Raw genomic sequence first — 21,490 nt, 5'->3', positions numbered from 1 at the left:
CTTACTGAAACATGCCCTGTGGTGGATTTTGTTGCTGTTAAGCCATACTAACCCCAGGATTGTCCAGAAGTCTCTGAAGAGATCAAAAAACTTGAATTAGCTACTACCCTTATTCTTTCTCACATTGTAGTTATTTCAGAAAGCGGATTTTTAATTATAACACATGGTAGTGTGAGTTTTAGTGAATGTGTTTGTGTCGTCCGTTGATGTTCAGATGCTTGCTGTTTTTTCTTTTTCCTGAAAACCTCATAGTGGATGGATGAGAAACAGTACTCTACATTCATGTTCAAAATACATTCTATTTGGACCAAAATCTTGATCTGTTGGAATAAAAAAAATGAATCATTTCCAGCATTCATTCACCCTTTTCTTAGCTGTTTCCTTAGCAATGCAAATGCCCCTTTCTTAACCTCCTTCCTCAGCTCAGTCTCATGACTTGCTGAACATTCACCATTTTTGCATTGCTGCATTGATAGCCGTGTAGCTTCTGATGCAAAGCTGGCTGATGTGTCTTGTGTCACTGCACAGCTTCAGAAAGCAGGATGAATTTGCTGCAGCTGTTTCAAAGTTGTGGTCTGTCCTTGGATCCTCTATTAATTACTCTGTGGAGGCTGAAGGAAGCCACAGTGAGGGTGGGCCTCTGGCCCTGCAGGGGGAACCGTTCTCAGCTCCCGCTCTTTGAATTAATGTGGGAATTCTGGCTTGCTACTTGACCATTCCAGTCCTGTGAAACATCCCACACTTTGAAGCAAATGCAATTCACAGCACAGTGCACACAAAAACCTTGGCATAAGACGGAGAAGGTTCTTTTTATTATTTTGTGGACTGGTTGCTGTAGAAACCGATAACAAAGGGCAGCCTTCCACTTCTGGTATAATTGTGTAGGCCCTTTTCTCTGGGTCTGACACCTGTCTGAATAAGAGTGATTAGAGCTGAATAATATCCCTCCCTTGACTATTGAATATGTGGTTCTTCTACAAAAACCTGGATAAGTAGAAGTAAAATGTCCATGTTATGTCTGCCTGTTGGTCGCTTCATTCTGAGGTTTTGTAAACTGCATTTTTTTTTCACAATGTGAAACTGAAGGTCAATAAATTATTAGAGATTTTCTCTTCAGTGATTTTGCTTTCATTTTTTATGTAGGGGATCTGCAAATACTAACAACATAATGCCCTCTTAACATCAGTTGACCTGGAGAATCGACTTTGCCAACTTGTCTTCACTGTAAATTTGTTAATTTTTATTTTGTCTTGGGTTCAGTTAGATCAGTGAAGGAATTTTGCCATTTAGGAATATTTCAAAATAATTTACATTCAGAGCAGAAGCATGACTTTTCTGTATGTGGGGCAGATTGGAATATTGTAGCCTTTACTTGGCCTGCCCAGCATCACTTGGGACTTTTGACATGTAACTTATCATGAAATAAATTGATCTCTGTCCTGGATAGTAAGAATTCTGGTATTTAAATATGTATAATGTGTATGTAGGTACACATTATATACATGCACATAACCTTACACAACATTAAGATATACATACACACATTAAACACATATGTATATATACACATATATGTATACACACAAACACCCCTACCCACCCACACAAGTGCTTTTCACCGCTCTTCCTTACCTTCTTCTACAACACTGGGTCTTTTTTCCATTCACAATTACTCATGCATATGTCTATCAAAATTGATGAACTCGGATATCAACTCAGACATACTTTAAGATTCAGACATATTTTAAATTAGAAAAGAATTGCCTTTTGTATTTTCTAAGTTGTCCATATTGTGGTAGGAAGTAGTTAATAGTGGGCTAAATTCCCACTTCTCTTCATCTCACTGATCTCTGCATACTAAAATTCCTTTAAAGTCAGTGAGTATGCTGTAAATGTATTATTTGCCTGGAGCACTACAGAAAGGTAGGAATCTGACCCCTTCAAGTTAACATCAGCATAGCTTCTTCAATACAGTATTTCTAAAGGATTTGCAGATTTAACGAAGTCTACCTCTTACTCTTGGAGTTTGCTTCTTCTTTCCACAGGATGCCACCTCCATCATTTGTGAAGGAATCCTGATTGTTTTAATGTCTAGTTCAATGCTGGACATGAATTTTTGGATAGAAAGTAAATACTCCCTAATTGGAGCTACTGGGGATCTCTAAGTAGGCAGAAGGTAATTGCTGTCTTTGGAATTTGACCAAGATGCCAAAGCAGATGCCTCATTCCTTATGAAAGTATATTTTAGTGCCATGCTGGGCTGGGTTGGTTCATAGCCAATTCTCAGCAGTCTATTGAACCAATGGCATCACTTCCTTGCAATAGCTAAGCTCTCCTTGAGAGTTAATGATTGGCCTATGCAAGCCATATTTTGCCAGTGAAGGTTGTTGAAGACAGAAAACCAAATGTGACTGGTGAGTGTGAAAGTTAGGTGACAAGAGTAAACAAGGATTTTGGGCTTCAACAAGAAGTCTTGGTGGGAAGGGGCCAGAAAATTAGTTTTACATAGTACCTAAACATGTGCTATGTATATTACAAAGTATTTTTTAAAACAAATATTCTCACTCAAGTGTTCACAACAACTCTGGGAAGGTAGATACTATTATCCCCTTTTTATAGATGAGGAGCCTAAAGTAAACAGGCTGATTTGCTCAGAGTCTCACAGGTAAATTTCTAAGGCTGAATTTGAATTCAGAGGTTCCTTGACTCCAGACCCAGTACTCCATTCACTGAGTCACTTAACTGCCTCCCTTCTAATGTGAAATTAGTTTGGATGGAGGGCAACTGTTCAGGGGAATTTTTATAAATAATTACCATTTTCTGGGATGCTCTTTCCCTCTATCCATTGTTAATTATATATCAGTATCACAAAGTTACGGATGAAGGATAGGTAGAATAGAAAGGGAATACCATCCTCTTCAATTGTCTGATTTCAGAAGCAGTAGCACAGATGATAGAAAGTTCTAGATCAGAGGTTCTCAATATTTTTTTTTTGATATCATGGTTCCTTCTGGTAGTCTGGTGAAGTCCTTGGATCTCTTCTCAGAATATTGCATAGAATACATAGGATCAAAAAGAAACCAAGTTTATTTAAATTTTAAAGGAACATTAATAGATCCTGATAAATACCTCAGAGAAATCACTTAAACTTCGAATTGTATTATGTGATGGGGAAGGGCATTTACTTACATAGTTCTATTTTATTTAAGTATATTTAACCCTAAGTATATTTAGGCTAAGTATATTTAACCCTAAGTATATTTAAACTGAGGATTTAAGGGCCTGTGCCAGGTAGGTGATAAGGGATAATGATGAGGACTATTGCGATTTATAATGCTTCAAGATTTTCCAAACTTTTTCTACAGATTCTCTTATTTGATAAGACAGTTAATGGATAATCAACATTTAATCCACCTTTTTAGACTTACCTTAGAGGACCTTTTTCCATGATGGAATTGCTGGAAAATGTCGAGAGAGTACCTACACTCCTGGTATTAAATATGCAATGTATTAGGAGAATCAAAGCAATCATGTTTCAGAATTTCAGAATATAGAGAAGACTCACTCCATCTTTATCCAGAATCTTAAATGTTCTTTGACAGAGAATTTCCAAAAAGGGATTTGAGAAGACCTAAGGCTAGGTTTAAAAAAAAAATCAGTCTTGGGGTGGCTAGGTGGTGCAGTGGATAGAGTACCGGCCCTGGAGTCAGGAGTACCTGAGTTCAAATGTGACCTCAGACACTTAATAATTACCTAGCTGTATGGTCATGGGCAAGCCACTTAACCCCATTTGCATTGCAAAAACCTAAAAAAAAATCAGTCTCTGAGTGAGGATGCTCAGAGGAATACTGTAACATTAACAATAGGTTAAGAATTACTGGAAGACAAGCATTGTATATGAAGTAAAATGTAATTTAATTCAAAAGAGGCTTGAAAAAGAACTTTGAATTAAGGGGACTCAAATTAGGACAGCTGCTTGGCTGAGGATGGTAGTTGGTTTTGTTAGCTATTTTGAATAAACTCATGTATTAGATTAAGAAGTTATACAGTAATATGCATTGTAACATCCATATGTCAATCAATGCAAAACCTTTCCAGTTAATTCCTGGACTTCGCCTGTTGTAAGTACAAGCAGTCTAAGTACTTTGCCTGTCTGACACATACTCAGACAAGCCATCTGTCCTATATTTGATTTTAATTATGGTCAATGAATTTTAAATCATTTTTGTCAGACAGTAAAGCAGCTAGGTGAAAGACCCATCTTTAAGGGAAGAAACGTATACAAGGCACGATTTTGAATTTAAATGAATTGGGTTAAATATACTTAATTTTTTCTGTCAACACATTTAGCTTTTGATTTTAGTCAACATTACTTTGTAAGTCTGGGGTGGGGGAGAGTGGAACCAAATTAGATAAAGAATCCCCCCCCCCTTCTGTCTTTTGGACCTGTTTCCTCAGTAACCATAATCTTTATCTTTGAGATGGAGAAATACAGATGAGGGGAAGCACTTGGAATTTCAGCAAAGTCTCTTGCTAATCCTTTTATGTTATCAGATTATTTGTTTTGTGAAGAAAAGTTATTTTATACCCAGGGATTCTGGGGATGTTCATAGTTATCTTGGAAAAAAAAACCAGGTAGATTTTTGAAGAAGATAACCCATAGTAAGAACAAAAAAAATAACATTTGGTTGGATAATATAATAATTTTCTACCCATAAATATGAAATGGAGGGGAAAAATGGACCAAAAAATGGACTTTGTGTTCTAAGTTCTGTTGATGAATGTTTAGAAATAGTCTCTTACTGGATGAATGAGAACATGTACAGATAAATTGGCCCTTGCACTTTCTTATCCCTCTCTTCCTCTTCCTTCCCTATCAGATGGAATCTTTTCAATCAGATTACTTTCCTAAAGCATACTGGGAAACCCTTTATCTATACTGAGGTCATGGAATTTTTATTTAGGGAGGAGTATGTAGATAATTCTGAAGCATGAAGGTTTTGAGGGTAGAGCAAGCCTGGGTGGGGTGCCAAATTGGAGGCCAAAAGCAAGGTACAGGCTCTTTGGAGAATTGGGAAGAGAGAGATTAAGAGTTGGAAGAGTATGAAAAAAACGAGATAGGACAATGTCTAATTGCCTCTTCATATTTTGACCTTTAAGAGAAAAGGGGAAAAAATTCCCTGCTATAAATTGAAGCTCTATAACTCAGGTTATTATAAATAATTATTAGTCTTATGTATAAATCAGTTACTTGGTAGGTCAAATGGATGATTGCCTGTGAAGTTAACAGCATATATTACATTGCATCTATAAGAAAAGGGAGTATGAATTCCAAACTTTTTCAACCTTTTCAAAAAATAGAGAATTGCCTATATTCTTATTAGTACAAGAATATACACACTCATCAATACACATATCCCTATGCTCACATTATAAACCAGACTCCTAGATTTTTGTTTAAAAAATTTGTACATTTCTCCCTGCCCCTTTTCAAAGCAGGTCTCCTCTATCTACATGCTTCTTTCCTTAAGAAGTTTTTAATGAAGGCATAGCAAGGTTTTTGTGCATTTCTAGATAGAACTGGAAGTTCATTTATTTATTTGTTGGAAAACTACTAAAAACGCTCTCCACAAAAACAATACAGCTAAATGGAACTATAGAAATAAATATAAGACAGACAAACTCTGTACCAGTTAAGTGAATTAGCTGCAGTTCTGTAGAGGTGTTTCCCAGAGGAACAATGATTCCTTCAAAGAGAATTATTAAGTGACAGGCTTAAAGATAGCTAGTAGGAAGGAAGTAGGGTATTTTTCTCAGAACCCAGTGTAAAAAGCACTTATATGTGAGCCTTGTTCACATATCTTAGACCAGGGCAGAGGGTTACCTGAGTGGGGAGAGTTGTGATGAGGCAGGTGAGGTGGAATTTAGAGGGAAGTCCCTGAATAGAAGTGGAGGTGGGGCCAGGGTGAATGGCATACCTGTCTTTCCTGCTGGAAATACCAGCAAACCACAGAATGGGGTACAGGCCAGAAAACAGTATGTCAATGGTAACTGGACTTGTACATCTAGAAGGAAAGGCTTTGAATTCTTCCAGCAGATTTCATTCTACTTGTTTGGGAGCCCCGTGCATAGGAATTGATTTTATTCATTTAGAAAACAATTATTAGGCACTTACTATATGTGTGTGTATATATATATATATACATATATATATATATATATATATATATATATATATATACACATATATATATACACACACACATGGTGCTGGGAGACTGTAAACTCAGATGAGATACATTTCTTGTCTTCAAGGCTTTTACAATATTGTAGGGGAGTGAATCAACCAGCATTCCATGATAGCATCTACCATATTTTAAGTTGTCAACTAGGCTGAGAATACAATAGTAGAAATGAAAGTTCCTTTTCTCAAAAAAGCTTCCATTCTTTAAGAGGAAACAGCATTTATGTAAGTATATAAAATAAATACAAGGTGATGTGTTTGGGGGGGATCAGGAAATGCTTCCCCATATTTAGTGGTCCTTAAACTTCACTTTGAAGGAAAGAAGAGTTGGAGGTGCTAAAGAAGAGAAGGGGGACAATGAGTACAAGGTGAAAATTACAGTATCAGATATGAGGAAGAGCAGCACAAAGGTCAATCTGACTAAATCACAGAATGAATGAAGGAAAATAATATGTAATTGGGTTGGAAAGGAAGACTGAAGCTGAGTTGTGCAGAGATTTAAATACCAACCTGAGAAACTTGTATTTGATCCTAGAGGTAATTTCTTGGCTAAGATACTAGAGTGGTTTGCTATTTCTTCCTCCAGTTCATTTTACAGATGAGGAAACCAAGGCAAACAAGGTTATGACTTGTCTAAGGTCACACAGCTAGAAGTGTTTGAGGCCAGATGTGAACTCATGAAGATGAGTCTCCTTGATCCTAAGCCCAGTACTCTACCCATTGCTTAACCTCTTTACCCTTTAAGTAATAGAGATTTTTTTTTGAGGAGGATGACATCTATGATATCATGTAGAAAAATCTCATGGGGGGAAACTCCTTCTACTGATGCAAATCAGTATTCACTCTGCAAATGACAGTCTTAGGGTTGCCTGGGGCTCTTAAGGGGTGAAGAGTCTTGTTCAGACTCATATGGCCAGGATGTGTCAGAGGTGGAACTGGAATTCAGGTTTCCTGATTCCATTACACACTCTATGATAAGAGCATATTATAGAGGGCTAAGCGACTTTCTGAGAGGTCCCAGTGAGCAGAGATATCAGGAAAGTCTTCCAGGAGGCAACCAGATGAAAGAGACTCTTTGGCTAAATAATTAATGACCCTGACCACATCTTTAATGATGACCTTGATAATTCTCTTTACATTTCACTAGTCTTAAATCAATCCTAGATTCAAACAAAAAGGGAGGGGACTCAATCTCAGAGTGGGTGCTACCATGGCGCCCCCCCCCCCCAGTTACTGGTAGCAAAGTTGGAGAGACCTGGTATTGATGAGGGAGGGATGGAGAAGTAGTGTTAGGAAGGACCGTCCTGAGAGTGTGGTGCTGGCGCTGCTGTGAAGAGTCTGGGCAGAACCAGCCTCTTCTGCGGCTCCACCCAGCCCTCAGTGCACAGTGGCTGAGAGGGGCAGTTCTGGGCAGAGGGAAGGGAGTGGTGGGCCACCCCATTTCCATGGAACTGACTGAAACTCTCAGACTTTTGCAGAACTATAAGCAATTTAGGCAGGGATTGTTTTCATTTTTGAGCTATTTTTTTGGCAATGCTAGTTCATGTCAACCTGCTCTCCTTCCCTGTGAGTAGATGCAACCTCAGTATATACAATGGGAAAAGAGATTTTTCAGCTGTCATATTAAAGGCCCACAAAATACTTTGGGGAACACACAATATGCTACAATTAGCCACCTCACAAGATGCCACATACATAGTATAGTGTTCAAGGTAATGCCAAGCATTTATATAATGCTTTAATGTTTGCAAAATACATATTATCTCCTTAGATCCTCATAGCAATTTGTTAAATAGGTGATTTTAATGCCTCCTTTACCATTTTGCAGATGAGGAAACTGAGGCTGAGAGATGTTAAATGACTTGTCTGTGTATGATCATATATAACTAATAAGTAACTAAGGTAAGATTTGAATGCATGTTGTCCTTACCCTCCTTCTACTTAACACCTAGGTGCCTTAATATTTGTATCTATCCATCCATCCATCCATCCATCCATCCATCCATCCATCCATCCATCCATCTATATATCTAGATCTCCATGTATAAATATTCATATATCTGTCTCTGCATATATGTGAATGTGTTTATATGTATGTATATATGTATATATATATATCCATCCATGTTCATACATATATGCACTTGCTATTATACCTAGGTAAATCAGCTCTAAAGAATGAACGCATCTAAATTCCTAAGGGAAAAATATATTTATCTGATGTATTTTTGGTAGTTCTGATGTTCTTGAATCTGGGTTCAAATTCTGTCTCTGATGTTTACCACCTCCCTTATCTTGGGCAAGATACTTAATCTCCCTGGAACTCAGTTCCTCCTCTGGGAAATAGAAAGGTGAATTAGATGATCTCAGAGCTACTCTAACTCTAGATTGATGTTTCTTTTCTTTTCTTGAATATAAGGAAAAGAGTTCAGGCAGATTTTTTTCCAATACCAGGCTCCAGAGTGAATTTTCAGGAAGTAAGAGTACAGAAACGATATATAAAATGTGATCTGACCTTAGACACTAACTAACCATGTTTGCCTTAGTTTCTTCATCTGCAGAATGAATGATGGAGAAGGAAATGGTAAATCATTGCAATATCTATGCCAAGAAAACTCCAAATGAGGCAAGGAAGAGTTGAACATAATTGAAACAAACTAACAACAACAACAAACAAAAACAACCAAACCTGCTTTGGGACTGAACAGGTCACCTTCAAGATAATCTCATAGGTCATTAATGATTGGGTCCTCTGCATTACACTTTTTTTCTTTTCTTGTAGATTCTAATGGAGACTGACTAAAATGTCACTTCTTTGAGAGGGAACTCATCTTTTTAACTCTATGAGATAATAGTTCAAAGGGAAACTGCCTGAAATGAGTGCTGACAGCTCCCTAAATTTTATACTAAACTCTTTCCTGTGAGATGACTACAAATTGTACCCCAGTTCAGGCCTTTTTAACAAATAGTCTTTAGAAAAAAATGTACTCAGGACTATCTTAAATCTACTCTAAATAATCAAGAAAACAATAAGTCAAGCCATGATCTGTAGCCTCTGCTGATTTCCAAGGAGTAAATGGTCACATTGAAAATTTTGCAAACAACTCTAGTGAGCTAGGTCTAGCTGTCCCCTCACACCTTTGCCAATACTTCATGAAGTTGGTGAATTGTAGTGACAGGGAAGGAAGAGGATACAGATGGAAATATATGCCTCCTCTCTCTGAAAGACAAACTTCACTGAAAATGGACTGGTAAGATAGAGGTTTGGGAGAGAAGGGAAATGAATTCTTGACCCATCCCATTCATGCATCCTGCTTGTTTTCATTTACTTCTTGATGACTAAGTCTGACCATGTTAAGTGGTTTCAACTTATGTTTCCAACCCAATTATGCATTAAATAGATTATTTCCATTACTTGAAGGTTTTTTTTAGGCAATTGGGGTTAAGTGACTTGTCCAAGGTCATTATGTCTGAGACTGGATTTGAATTTAGTCCATCCTTACTCCAGGGCCATTGCTCTATATACCATACCATTTAGTTTCTCTTCCAATTGCTTGTTATAACCTTGAATAGGGATATATAATCTGGAGCCTTAAGATTTCTATTATTTTCCTCCATATCACTATGGAATGCAACTTGTGAATGCTCCCATTTTATTCTGCTAAAGTAGAAAATCCTAGATTCAGAATAAGAAAGGTTGAGTTCAAATCCCATCTCTATTCAATGACATTGTAATCTTGGACAACTCTGAGCCTAAGCTTCCTCATCCTTAAAATAGGGACTAATCAATCACAATAAATTAAGTACCTACTATTTACCAGGTACTATGCTAGACATTAGGGGCTTAAACATAATGAAATGATTTCTACTATCAAAAAAGTTTTACTATTTAGGAGAATTGTATGAACATATAAAAACATATAAATTAAATACAAAACAAATATATATATATATATATATATATATATATACACACATATATACATATGATAATTTGGAGAGAGGAGAGGAGAAGGAAAGGTACTGATAGTTGGGGGATAAGGAAAAGCCTTATCTAGAAGCTAGGAATTTTAGATAACTGGATAGTTAGAATTCTAGCTAGATAGCTAAAAACTGGGAATTTTCAGAAGTGGAGATGAAGAGGGAGTATATTCTAGACATGGTAGTCCATACGAAGGAATGGAAACTGGAGGTGAAATGTTGTATGAGAAACAGGAAGGAAGTCAATTTGACTGGATCATTGAGAAGAGGAATAATGAATCATTAGACTGGAAGCATAGGTAGAAACAAGTGTGTTAGGTTTTAAATGCTTCTTGAAGGAGCTTATATAGGACACTGAAGGTAACAAGAAAGCAAAGGAATTTATTGAGTATGGAAGTGACACGGTCAGATCTAGGCTTTAAGAAAATTACTCTGGCAGCTGTGTGAAAAATGACCCAATTAGGAAATTATTGCAATAGTCCAGATGAAAGATGGGGCCTGGCCTAGGGCAGCGTTTGTGTGAGTGGAGGGAAGGGGATGGATGAAAGAGATGTAGAAATAGAAAAGACAAGATTTATTAATTGATTGTATTTGTGGAGTAAGGAAGAGTGAGAAATTGAGGATGAGTCCAAGATGGCAAATCTGGGAGAATGGAAAGATGGATATTGAGGCAAAATAACAATTAAAATTTATATCTCTAAATAATTTTTATCAGTAAAAATGAGAGCAAATCAAGGGATTGGGCAAAAAACTAGAACAACTAATTAAACATCAAAAATTGAAATCCTGAAAATCAAAGAAGAAATTAAGAAAATTGAAAACAAAAAATCCTCACTGAATTAATAATTAAAATTATGAACAATTTTGTCTTTTTGAAAGAAGAATTTAATTAAAATAGACAAAATTTTAGCTAATTTGATTAAAAAATCCAAATTACTGTTATCAATGAGAAAGAAAAAATTGCTAGAAAATATTTAACCTAAGTATGTGTCAATAAAAATTGTAAATCTACATGCAAGGAATATTCACAACAATAAACATACTCAGATTAATAGAATAAGTATTTGAGGTCAAATAAGTCAATTTTAAGGGGGAAAAAAATCAAACCATGAATTCTAAAAGAAAAAAACCCAAGGCAAAGCATATTTATAAGGAAATTTTGTCATATTATTTAAAAACAATTAATCCCACTATTACAAATGCTGTTTGAGAAATAAGAAGAAGCATCCTACCAAATTCCTTCTATGATACAAATATGGTCTTAATACTTAAATCAAGGAGAGTCAAAATAGAGAAAGAAGACTCTAGACCAATATCTTTAATAATAATTGAACCAAAACTTTAAAGTAAGGTTTAAGCAAGGAAACTAATATCACCAAAATTATGTGAATGACCAACCTGGTTTTAAATTTGGAATTCAAGGCTGATTCAATATTAGGAAAACTATAAATTTAATAATAAGTTAATAACAAAAAAAGCAAAAATCCCCATATGATTATTTTTTAATTTGACTTAATTTGATTTATTTTTTAAATATAATATAGCACCCATTCTTAAAAACAAAACCCTTTAGAAAGTATGGGAACAAGCAGAACTTTTCTTAATGTGATGAGTATTAAATTCCTAAAACAATAGCAAGTAAAATCTGTAATAGGGATAAACTATGGACTCTTTCAGTAAGATCAAAGGTAAAACAGAGATGTTCATTATCACCATTAACATTAGACATTAATATTAGCTTTAACTCTTAGCTATAGAAATAAGGCAACAAAATGATATTGAGGGAATAAGCTTAGGCAATGAGGAAACAAAATTATTGCTTTTTGTAGATGATCTGATAGATTATTTAGAAAACTCTAGAAGCTAACCAAAATATTAATTTAGGAGCACCTACTTCTGTAGTACATAAAGCATCAGTCCTGAAGTCAGAAGGACCTGAGTTCAAATCCAGCTAGTTGTATGATCCTGGATATGTCACTTAAACCTGCCTCAAAAAAAAAAAAAAAAACCCCGAAACAATTAACTTTAGAAAAGTTGCAGGATAGAAAATAAGCTCACATAAATCATAAGCATTTCTCTGTGTAATTAAAAAAATCCAGGAGGAAATGATAGAAAAAAAGATTCGATTATATTGCTTGATTTCTCAATGGGGGGGAGAAACTGGAGGGAAGGAGAGAATTTGGAATTAGAAGCTGATAAAATAATACAAAGATTTAAAATTCTTGGGAGTCTACTTGCCAAGATATATAAGCTTTCTACAAATAAAAACATTTAAATAATTGGAGAATTATTAATTGTTAATGGACAGGCAAGCAAATAAATAAAAATCACACTCTTATCTAAATTAATATACTTATTCTGTCCCATAGCTATCAAATGGCCAAATCATTACTTTTTTTTGGAGCTAGGAAAAATAACAACAAAATTTACCTAGAGGTACAAAAGAACTAAAATCTTTAGGGAAAATTCTGATTAAAAAAATTAGTAAGATATAAGAAACTAGACCATATGACTCTACGTACACTATTCAACTATTATATACTATTTAAATACATATCATACTATTAACATATTAATAATCAGTAATCATCAACACAATTTGGAACAGGTTAAAAACTAGAAGAATGATAATGGAATAAAATGAACATATGATATACAGAAGCAAATGAATATAGTAGCCTAGTGCTTGTTAAACTCAAAGGTCTCGGCTATTGGGTTAAAACTAAAAAAAATTGATAAAAAATTGTTTGGAAAAATGGAAAGCACTCTGGTGGGAACCAGTTCTAGTCTAATATCTCTCTGTATAGTAAAATTAGATCCAAATGGTTACATGTTTTATACATAATGGGTGGCATCATAAACTAGAGGAGAGAAAAAATGAAAATCCCTGTCAAAACTATGTTTAGGCAAAGAACTGACCAAATAAGAGAACGAGAAGATTGCATATAGTAAAATGGATAATTCTGATTTTTAAAAACATTAAAAATTTTTGCACAAATAACACAAATTAACCAAAATTAGAAGGGAAGCAGGCAAATTGGAAAAAAATCTTTTTTAAGTTTCTCTGATAAAGATATAAAAGTCTTATATATCTGAGATATGTAGTTGAAATTTATAGGAATAAGAGTTATTACTTAATCGATATGTGGTTGGAGATATGAATGAATACTTTTCAGAGGCAGGTATTTAAGCTATTCCTAACCATGTGAAAAATACTCTAAATAACTAATAATTGGAGAAATATAAATAAAAAAACTCGGGTTTTACTTCATACATACATATATATTAGATTGGGAAACTGGACAAAAAAGGATAACAAATATTGGAAGGATTATGGAAAAACAAGTACATTAATACATTGTAAGGAGAGCTATGAACTGGTCCAGTCATTCTAGACAATAATTTGTAACTATATCCTTAAAAGTTGTTAAAATATATATATTTGTGATATCAATAATATGATATTTGTGATATTAATAATAGGACTATACTCCAGAAAGAAAAAAGAGAAGGACCCATATATACATATATATATGTATATATGGGTATTTATATTTATATCACTTCTTTCTATGATGGAAAAGAATTGGAAACTCAGGGATTCCCATCAATTGGGGAATTCCTGAACAAGTTATATGAACATGTTGGAATAATATCATGCCATAAGAAATTATGGGGATAGATGGTTTCAGAGAAAACTGAGAAGGCAAGGAAATGATGCTATTTATACAATAATAATTGCAATACAATTTTACAAATTACAATTTATACAATTGTAATTGCAAACAACTTTGAAAGACTTTAGAATCCTGATCAAATTGTAATTCCAAAGGTCTTGTGGTGAGATCATGCTACTCATCTCCTAATAGAGGTGATTAAGATCTTATTTTTAGCTTGGTCAATGAAGAAATTTTTTTTTCAGACTATATATGTTTGTAACAGGTTCCCTCCTCCCCTCCCCCCTTCCCAATGGCACTAGGGAAGATAAAGGAATTGAGGACAGAGGCAGGTTATCACTGACTACAGAAAAAAAATTCAAGTTCGAAGCACAAATGAAGCTTATTTAAAAAAAGGCAAAAGAAAGATGATAGTGTCCTCAATAGAAATAGAAAAGTTTTGGAAGAGAGATGATAATACCTTCTTTATTTAAATAACATCTTCCTCTTTCACAAGATTTTTGTAGGGCTCAAACAAGAGGACTTCAATAAAGCACTTTGTAAATCATAAGATGGCATATAAATGTCAATTTTTATTATGATGATATTCAATACCCTGCATAAGCAGTATTCACTTTTCAAATTCTTCAATCCATAGAGAAATGTGATTTTAATCTTTTTTTACCTGAAATAAATTTTAGATGAATAAAATTAACAATAAGCTGGCACTAATATAGCATATTCATACAGACAGCTTTATACTAATTATGCCATTTATTTCTAACAATTTCATAAGGATGAATATTATTGTATCCATTTTATAAATGAGGAAACTGAGGCTTAGAGAGGTTTAATGACTTGTCTGTGGCCACTTCCCTGGTATATGTCAAAGACAGGATTCAAGCCTATGTCTTCCAGACTTTAAGTCTAATGTTCTATGTACAAGACCATGTATAAAAGGCCATTCTTTGGCTTGATCACATGGAGTTTTCTTCTGATTATTTGACTAGGACAAGCTGGTATTTACTTTAAGTTTTTTAATGTTTGGCAAAACAGCATAAACTAGTAGAAAGAGTCAAAATAAAAAAAGAGAATAACTATGTTGAGGAAATAAAATGACTACTTTTGGCAGATAATATGAAAGATACTTAGAAAAATCATAGGAAATCAACTAAAAAATTAACTGAAACAACTTTAGCAAAGTTTCAAGATAAAAATTAAACTCACAAAAATCACCTGCATTTATCTGTAATATTACAAAAAGATCCAACAGGAAAAGATAAAAAGAGAGTTTCCATTTAAAATAACTACAGAAAGCATAAAATACTTGAGAATGTACTTACTAAGATATATTCAAGAATTATAGGAATACAACTACAAAATACTCCATATAAATCAAGAGAAATATAAATAATTGAAGAGCTATTGGTGTTAGATTGGTAGGTGAAGGGGACAGAGCTTTAAAATTCAGCTATTTTTTCTTGCTGACTGATCTTGAGCTCAATTCTTTCATTTTATAGGTAAAGAAATCTGAAATTCAGAAAAGTGAAATAACTTGCCTAGGGTCACGCCAATGCTAGGTAGCAAAAGTTGAGATTTGAACTCAGGTCCTCTAAAGCCAGTTCTACTATACCAAAGCAGCCACCATAGGAGAGAAAGACCAATGTCAAACTTTTTGAGGTGTGGTGAGGGATGTCTTTTATTTTCACTAACCCCAGTCTTGTATAAACTGATTTAGAGTCAATTGAGAAAAATGAGAACGTGTTATGTAAAAAACAAATAAATCATAAAGACAAATTACAAATTCTGATTTAAGCAATGATTAACCAGGATTCCAAAGGAGCCTTAATGAAACATGTGATTCACCTCCTGACAAAGAGGTGATGGATGCAGAGTCCATATTGAGAAATATAATTTTCGAACATGGCCAATGGTCAATTTTGTTTTGCTTGTATATGCATATTTATTACAAAGGTTTTGTTTTTTCTTTTTTCCGGTGGGAGGAAGTGGGAAAGAAAATAAGCATGATAATTGAAAAAGAATTAAATTAAATTTGAGAAATTACACTATCCCACATTGACATAACATTGCCTTTCCTTCTCTTTTTTTTCCCCTTTCCTCCTCTCCTCATTATATTCCCAAAGCCTCTAATGTTGATGCTATTTGCAGAAGGGAGAAAACCAGCCCAGTTTTCTCTCTAGTTTCTTTCTCTCTTGGCATACCTTAGTAGAAAACTTCACTGTTGAGATGAAGAGTCCTCAATAGTTATTCTTCTGATGCCACTCAGTTCCAACAATGCATAAAGAATTCCAAGTGGTTAGTGAGATTTTTTTTGTAGCTACTAATGAAACTTTGAAACAGACTAACATTTAAAAGGGTGTTCTTTGAACTTACATGAGGAAAAGTAATAGGCCTAATTTGAGATATTTGAGGACAAAGAATGCAAGTAGGTCTGAGTCACTGAGGAGAAAAAGATACAAATAAGTCTTGGTTACTCGAAGGGTATCATTGACCCTTAGGTGCAATGATCTTTAAGGCACAGAGAGAGAAGAGAGGAACTCATTGGTGGTTCTGGTAAAGGACACCCCCAGGACCTGGAACACATAAGTGATGCTTCTCTCTCATCACTTCTATATGGGGTTGTTTGGGTTCCATCCTTCACACCAGGGTAGCTGTCACACTTCCATGGAAGGTAGCAGATGAGTTCCAGACATAAATAAAGAGTTTACTTGATCAGATTTGTAGATGACACAAAAACTAGTGGCACAATCGTCTTCAGAATGTGACTTGTGGACCCCTGTGGATTCTCAAGATTGTTTTTAGAGATCTTAAGGTCAAAAAAATCTAAGATATTATTTTCCTTTTGAATTATTCCTCCTTTCCCCAAATACATATGTGAGTGAAGCCAGTTTTCTCCATTGCATTTCTTTCTTTCTTTGGTTTTTGGGATTAAGTGATTTGCCCAAAGACACACAGCTAGTAAGTATCAAGTGTCAGAGGCTGGATTTGAACTCAGGTTCTCCTGATTCCAGGGCCAGTGTTCTATTCACAGTACCACCTAGTTGTCCCTCTCCATTACATTTCAACCAAAGCAACATATTGGATAACTGGGTAACCCAATGGAGAATACCTAGTCTGGTTTCAGGACAGTTCTCAGAGTATAATAAGTATTACATAAAAGTTTTTAATTATTATTATTGAATGCAGAAGCAGATAAAAGAATCTAGATGTAGACTTTGAAATGATTGGCAAAAATATGTGAAATAATAACACTTTTCACTATTTTTTGGTTTTAATAAATAGAATTATTTTAAAATAAAACATACCATTTATGTTACCATACAAGTTTAAAATTATTTTAAAAGAATTAATAATAAATATTTTAAAAATGTATCCATTTTACTTTCTGATACAACATTTCCAGTGAAAAAGATAGGATGTAGTACAATGTTAATAGATCACAAGCTCAATATAAGACATTGGGGCCAAATAGCAGCCAAATAAGCCTTAAAAATCTTAGATTCAAGCAGCTAAGTGGTGAAGCGGATAGAGTGCTGAACCATCTTCCTGAGATCAAATCTGGCCTCAGATATTGTGTGACCCTGGGTAAGTCACTTAACCCTATTTATCTCAGTTTTCTTATTTGTAAAATGAGCTGGAGAAGGAAATGACAAACCACTCCAGTATCTTTGTGAGGAAAACCCCAAATAGGGTCATGACTGAAAAATGGCTGAACAAAATCTTTGTATTAAGAGAGACATAAACATGGAAGGGGATGGGTCTATTTAACTTTGCCCAGGTTAGAACACAACTGGAGGACTGTATTCATTTCTATGTGCCAGATTTTAGTAAAGGCATTAGTATGCTGTAGATCATTCAAGGGATACCATTTTTCAGGAACCAGGTGAAAAATTAAGGAATTTACTAATTTCTAAGATCACTCCATAATTGAAATATGTGGTTTGATATGATACAGACAAGGTAAAATAAGATCACACTACAAATTCCTTCTTCATTACTTTTTTTATCTGCTTATCTGTGATTTCCTGTGCACCCCCTGTGGCTCCCCCCACCCTCAGTTGTTCTGAGATTCAGAACAGTAGTAGGAAGACAAAGGAATTGGAAGGGAAGGCTAAGATGTAACAACAATGACTAATCTTTGTTTAGTATTTTACAAGTTACAAAGCACTTTAAACACACAGTACCTCATTTGATACCTACATCAACTCTGTGAAGAAGATAGTATATATAAATATTATTATTATTCCAAACTTACAGGTAGAGAAACTGAGGTTCAGTACTAAGTTTCTTGCCTAAGGTCACATAACCGGACTAGAGAAGAATCAGAGCACAGATGTCTGACTCCAGTTCCAAGTCTGTTTTTCTTATACCCTGTTGACTCCTGGAAGACTCCCACCCTGATTATCATACTCCTTATGTCTTCATGTGTTTCTATATACTTAACTGGGGAAAGAGTGATTGTTGGTGGAGGTCCAGTGTGGTTCAACTTCAGCTTGAAGAGCTTTCATTAGAAACATCTTATTTTCTTCTATTCTGGAATTTACATGTAATGTGATTTTGGAAACTGCTTTGCATTTTTGATAGACATGTCACAGAACTTTTCAACATCACTGTGTTCTTCAGTGTCTCAGCTGCTTCAGGACACACTCACTCATTCACCCATTAGAAATTAGGAATACAAAGGTCAAAAGGAGACAATCTTGTATTATCTGGAAGACAATAGCCATACTTTTTAAAAGATTAAAAGTCTTACCTGCCTCTGTGTTTTTACTAGATAAACTTAAAGAGTATTTCCAAGGACCATCTGCATTAATAATACTAATACCTAGCATTTTTATAATATTCTAAGATTTCCATAGTGCTTTTTCACACACACACACACACACACACACACACACACACACACAACCACAAAGCTTCTGAATGGCATTTGCTCTAGGAACAAAAATAAGTAGTTATGTCTCTATCAACCCCTTTAATTAGCAAATGTCCATCTTTATGGTGAAATTCCCTTTTTTTAGGTTATAGTTTTGTAAATAAAAATTTTACTGATTGGGGTCTTCCCCAATAAAAAAATAAACTCTTTTCCCCAACAAGGTACTATTTGAGGCTTCTACAGATTATGACAGGTCTGGTCTCCCAGAACCTTCTCACTATTAAAAACAAAATTGTCCTGCTTTCAGGGATTAAGATCTGATCATCAACCAAGAAAAATTCATAGGTGACCTTGAATCCAGACTTGAGACCTGTGTTCAGCCTCACAGAGTGATAATTAATGCCCACTAATAAGTGGCTATATGTTGTTTTCAGTCCCCAGTTTGTCCTATGATTCACCAAAGCCTTCAGAAAGGAGAAGAGAACTCTATTAGTCATGTTTGTCTAGAGACCTTTTCTTTTTTGGTCTCATTCAGTTTCCTTGTACAGGCTTCAGAAATAGCTTTCGAGCCCCCATAGATAGTATGGGACAGAGGAAAGAGGAATAGAAGACAAAGGTTTGAATCCCAATACTACTACTTCCTACTGAAGTGAAACAGTTACCTTCTCTAGGTTTGTTTTTTCATCATTCAATTCAGTGATTGGACTAGAGGAATAACAGGGTTCCTTGTAACATAAACTTGATTTTTATCAAATTTTAGTTGAAGACAATGATGCTAGAAACTCATTGGCTTCGTTTTTTCATCCCATATTTCATTGGTGAAATATATTGTAGAGAAGATAAACATAGTCAATACTTCTAGTCACACATGCTATTGCTTACCTATAGAAGGTAACTCAAGGAGAAACATCAGATAATCATGCGGCACCCTTTCAAATCCTCAGAAATTGAACTGTGAGGGTTTACAAGTTCCGGCTTGATGACAAAAGTCATTGCAAGTTTTTTACATGAATGGAAATTTCCCAGTTCCTTGGCTTCTTTGTTTTGTTTTTGATGGCATATATACATGTATACATAGGTGGGGTATGACTAACTAGAAACTGTTTTACCTTCAGGCAATTCTATTTATTTTTTTCTTTTGGAATTTGAGAAGAATGGGATTTAGGAACAATTTTTTTGGAAGTTAGTCTTTCCCTTTTTTCACCCCCAACCAATAAGATATATACTTGTGGCAAAGAAAATATGGTATTTCATTTTTGCTGTGACAGGAAGCTCTATCGAAGATGTACTGCTGCTGCTGGAAATTAAGATAGTTTTCTAAGCATCTAGGTAAGCTGCTTAGAAAGAGAAATCATAGTAAATCTTTTACTGAATAATCCTAACATAGCAGAATTCAATGTCTGCATATCTTTGAAAAGCACCACAGTTACCTTTCTAGCTAGTTGGAAAAGATTAATCAATTCATCCCTACAGGAAACACAGTTGTTCAATTTCCCATCTCCAGAGGTCAGAGGTTGATAACCTATGACTGGTGGGTGGGAACTGGACTAATTAAGACTGTCTTCTAACTTTTCGAGGCTCCCATTCTTCACCCAAACTGGGTATTCTGGGGTCAAAAGGAAACGGACAAAGTTTCCTTCCCTCCCTCTCTGCCTCTCACCCTAACACCCTCCCTACGTCGTGTTTTTTGGATTCTACATTTCTAGTGCCCTGAAGTGGAGGAAGAGGGCAGCAGTTATTTGAACCTTTAAAGGAATCACACCTATTTAACCCTATTTTTTGTCCTCTCCTACATCACAGACCTTGGATATTCTATTCTAGAGGCTTTTCAGAGTGAGATGTAGCTCTTCTTGGTTTGAAGACTATAAGAGCCTACTCAGGAAAAAGGTGATAGGGCATTTATAAGGGCAGAACATTAAAAGGGATATGAATTCTGTTTTTTTAGTCTAGCTAGTTTAGAGCTTTGCTTTTAATTTTACTTGTCGGTCATCTTCCAGGAAAGTGAATGTTTTTCTTAAATAATAAACATGGGCATTAAAATAAATAAAATAAATTAAATTAAAAAAATAAATAAAATAAAATTTTAACTAATTGCAGTGTAAAGAAAACAATGGTGGGAAAGGCACTGGAAGTGGAGGAGTCACATAAACTTTCTGGGCCTATTTCCTCATTAGTTAAATGAGCATCTTTAGAATAGGTGACTTCTCAAGTTTAATTCTATAATTTTCTTCTGATGATCCAATGACTTGAGTTTGAGTTTCTAATTTCCAGTTACTACTTATGTGACTTTAGGCAGATAACTTAATCTCTCCTCCTTAGGTACTTCATCTGTACAATGAGGTGCTTGGATTAGATGACGTCTGAAGTTTCTTCTGAGTAACTAGGTGATGAAGTGGAAAAAGGGCTGTTTCTTTCAGTTCCAAATCCTATGATCATCTTGCAATATAAGAAAGATAAGGAAATGTCTGAATTTGGGGCTCTGCTGAGGTCCCTAGAGAATCATGTATGTCCTGAAATATAAAAGATTCTTATATATGTATATATATATATATATATATATATATATATATATATATATACATATATCCTCCTCTGCCATGACTCCATTATCTTTTCCTTTTTCTAAATTAAACTATTTTCAATTAACATCCATCTGTTTTGTCTCCTTTCGCCCTTACTCCTCATTGAAAGAAAAAAGAAAAACAAAAGCCT

Source organism: Macrotis lagotis, chromosome X (genome assembly GCF_037893015.1).
Source record: "Macrotis lagotis isolate mMagLag1 chromosome X, bilby.v1.9.chrom.fasta, whole genome shotgun sequence".
Classification (NCBI taxonomy): domain Eukaryota; kingdom Metazoa; phylum Chordata; class Mammalia; order Peramelemorphia; family Peramelidae; genus Macrotis; species Macrotis lagotis.
This window is presented reverse-complemented; position numbering follows the sequence as displayed.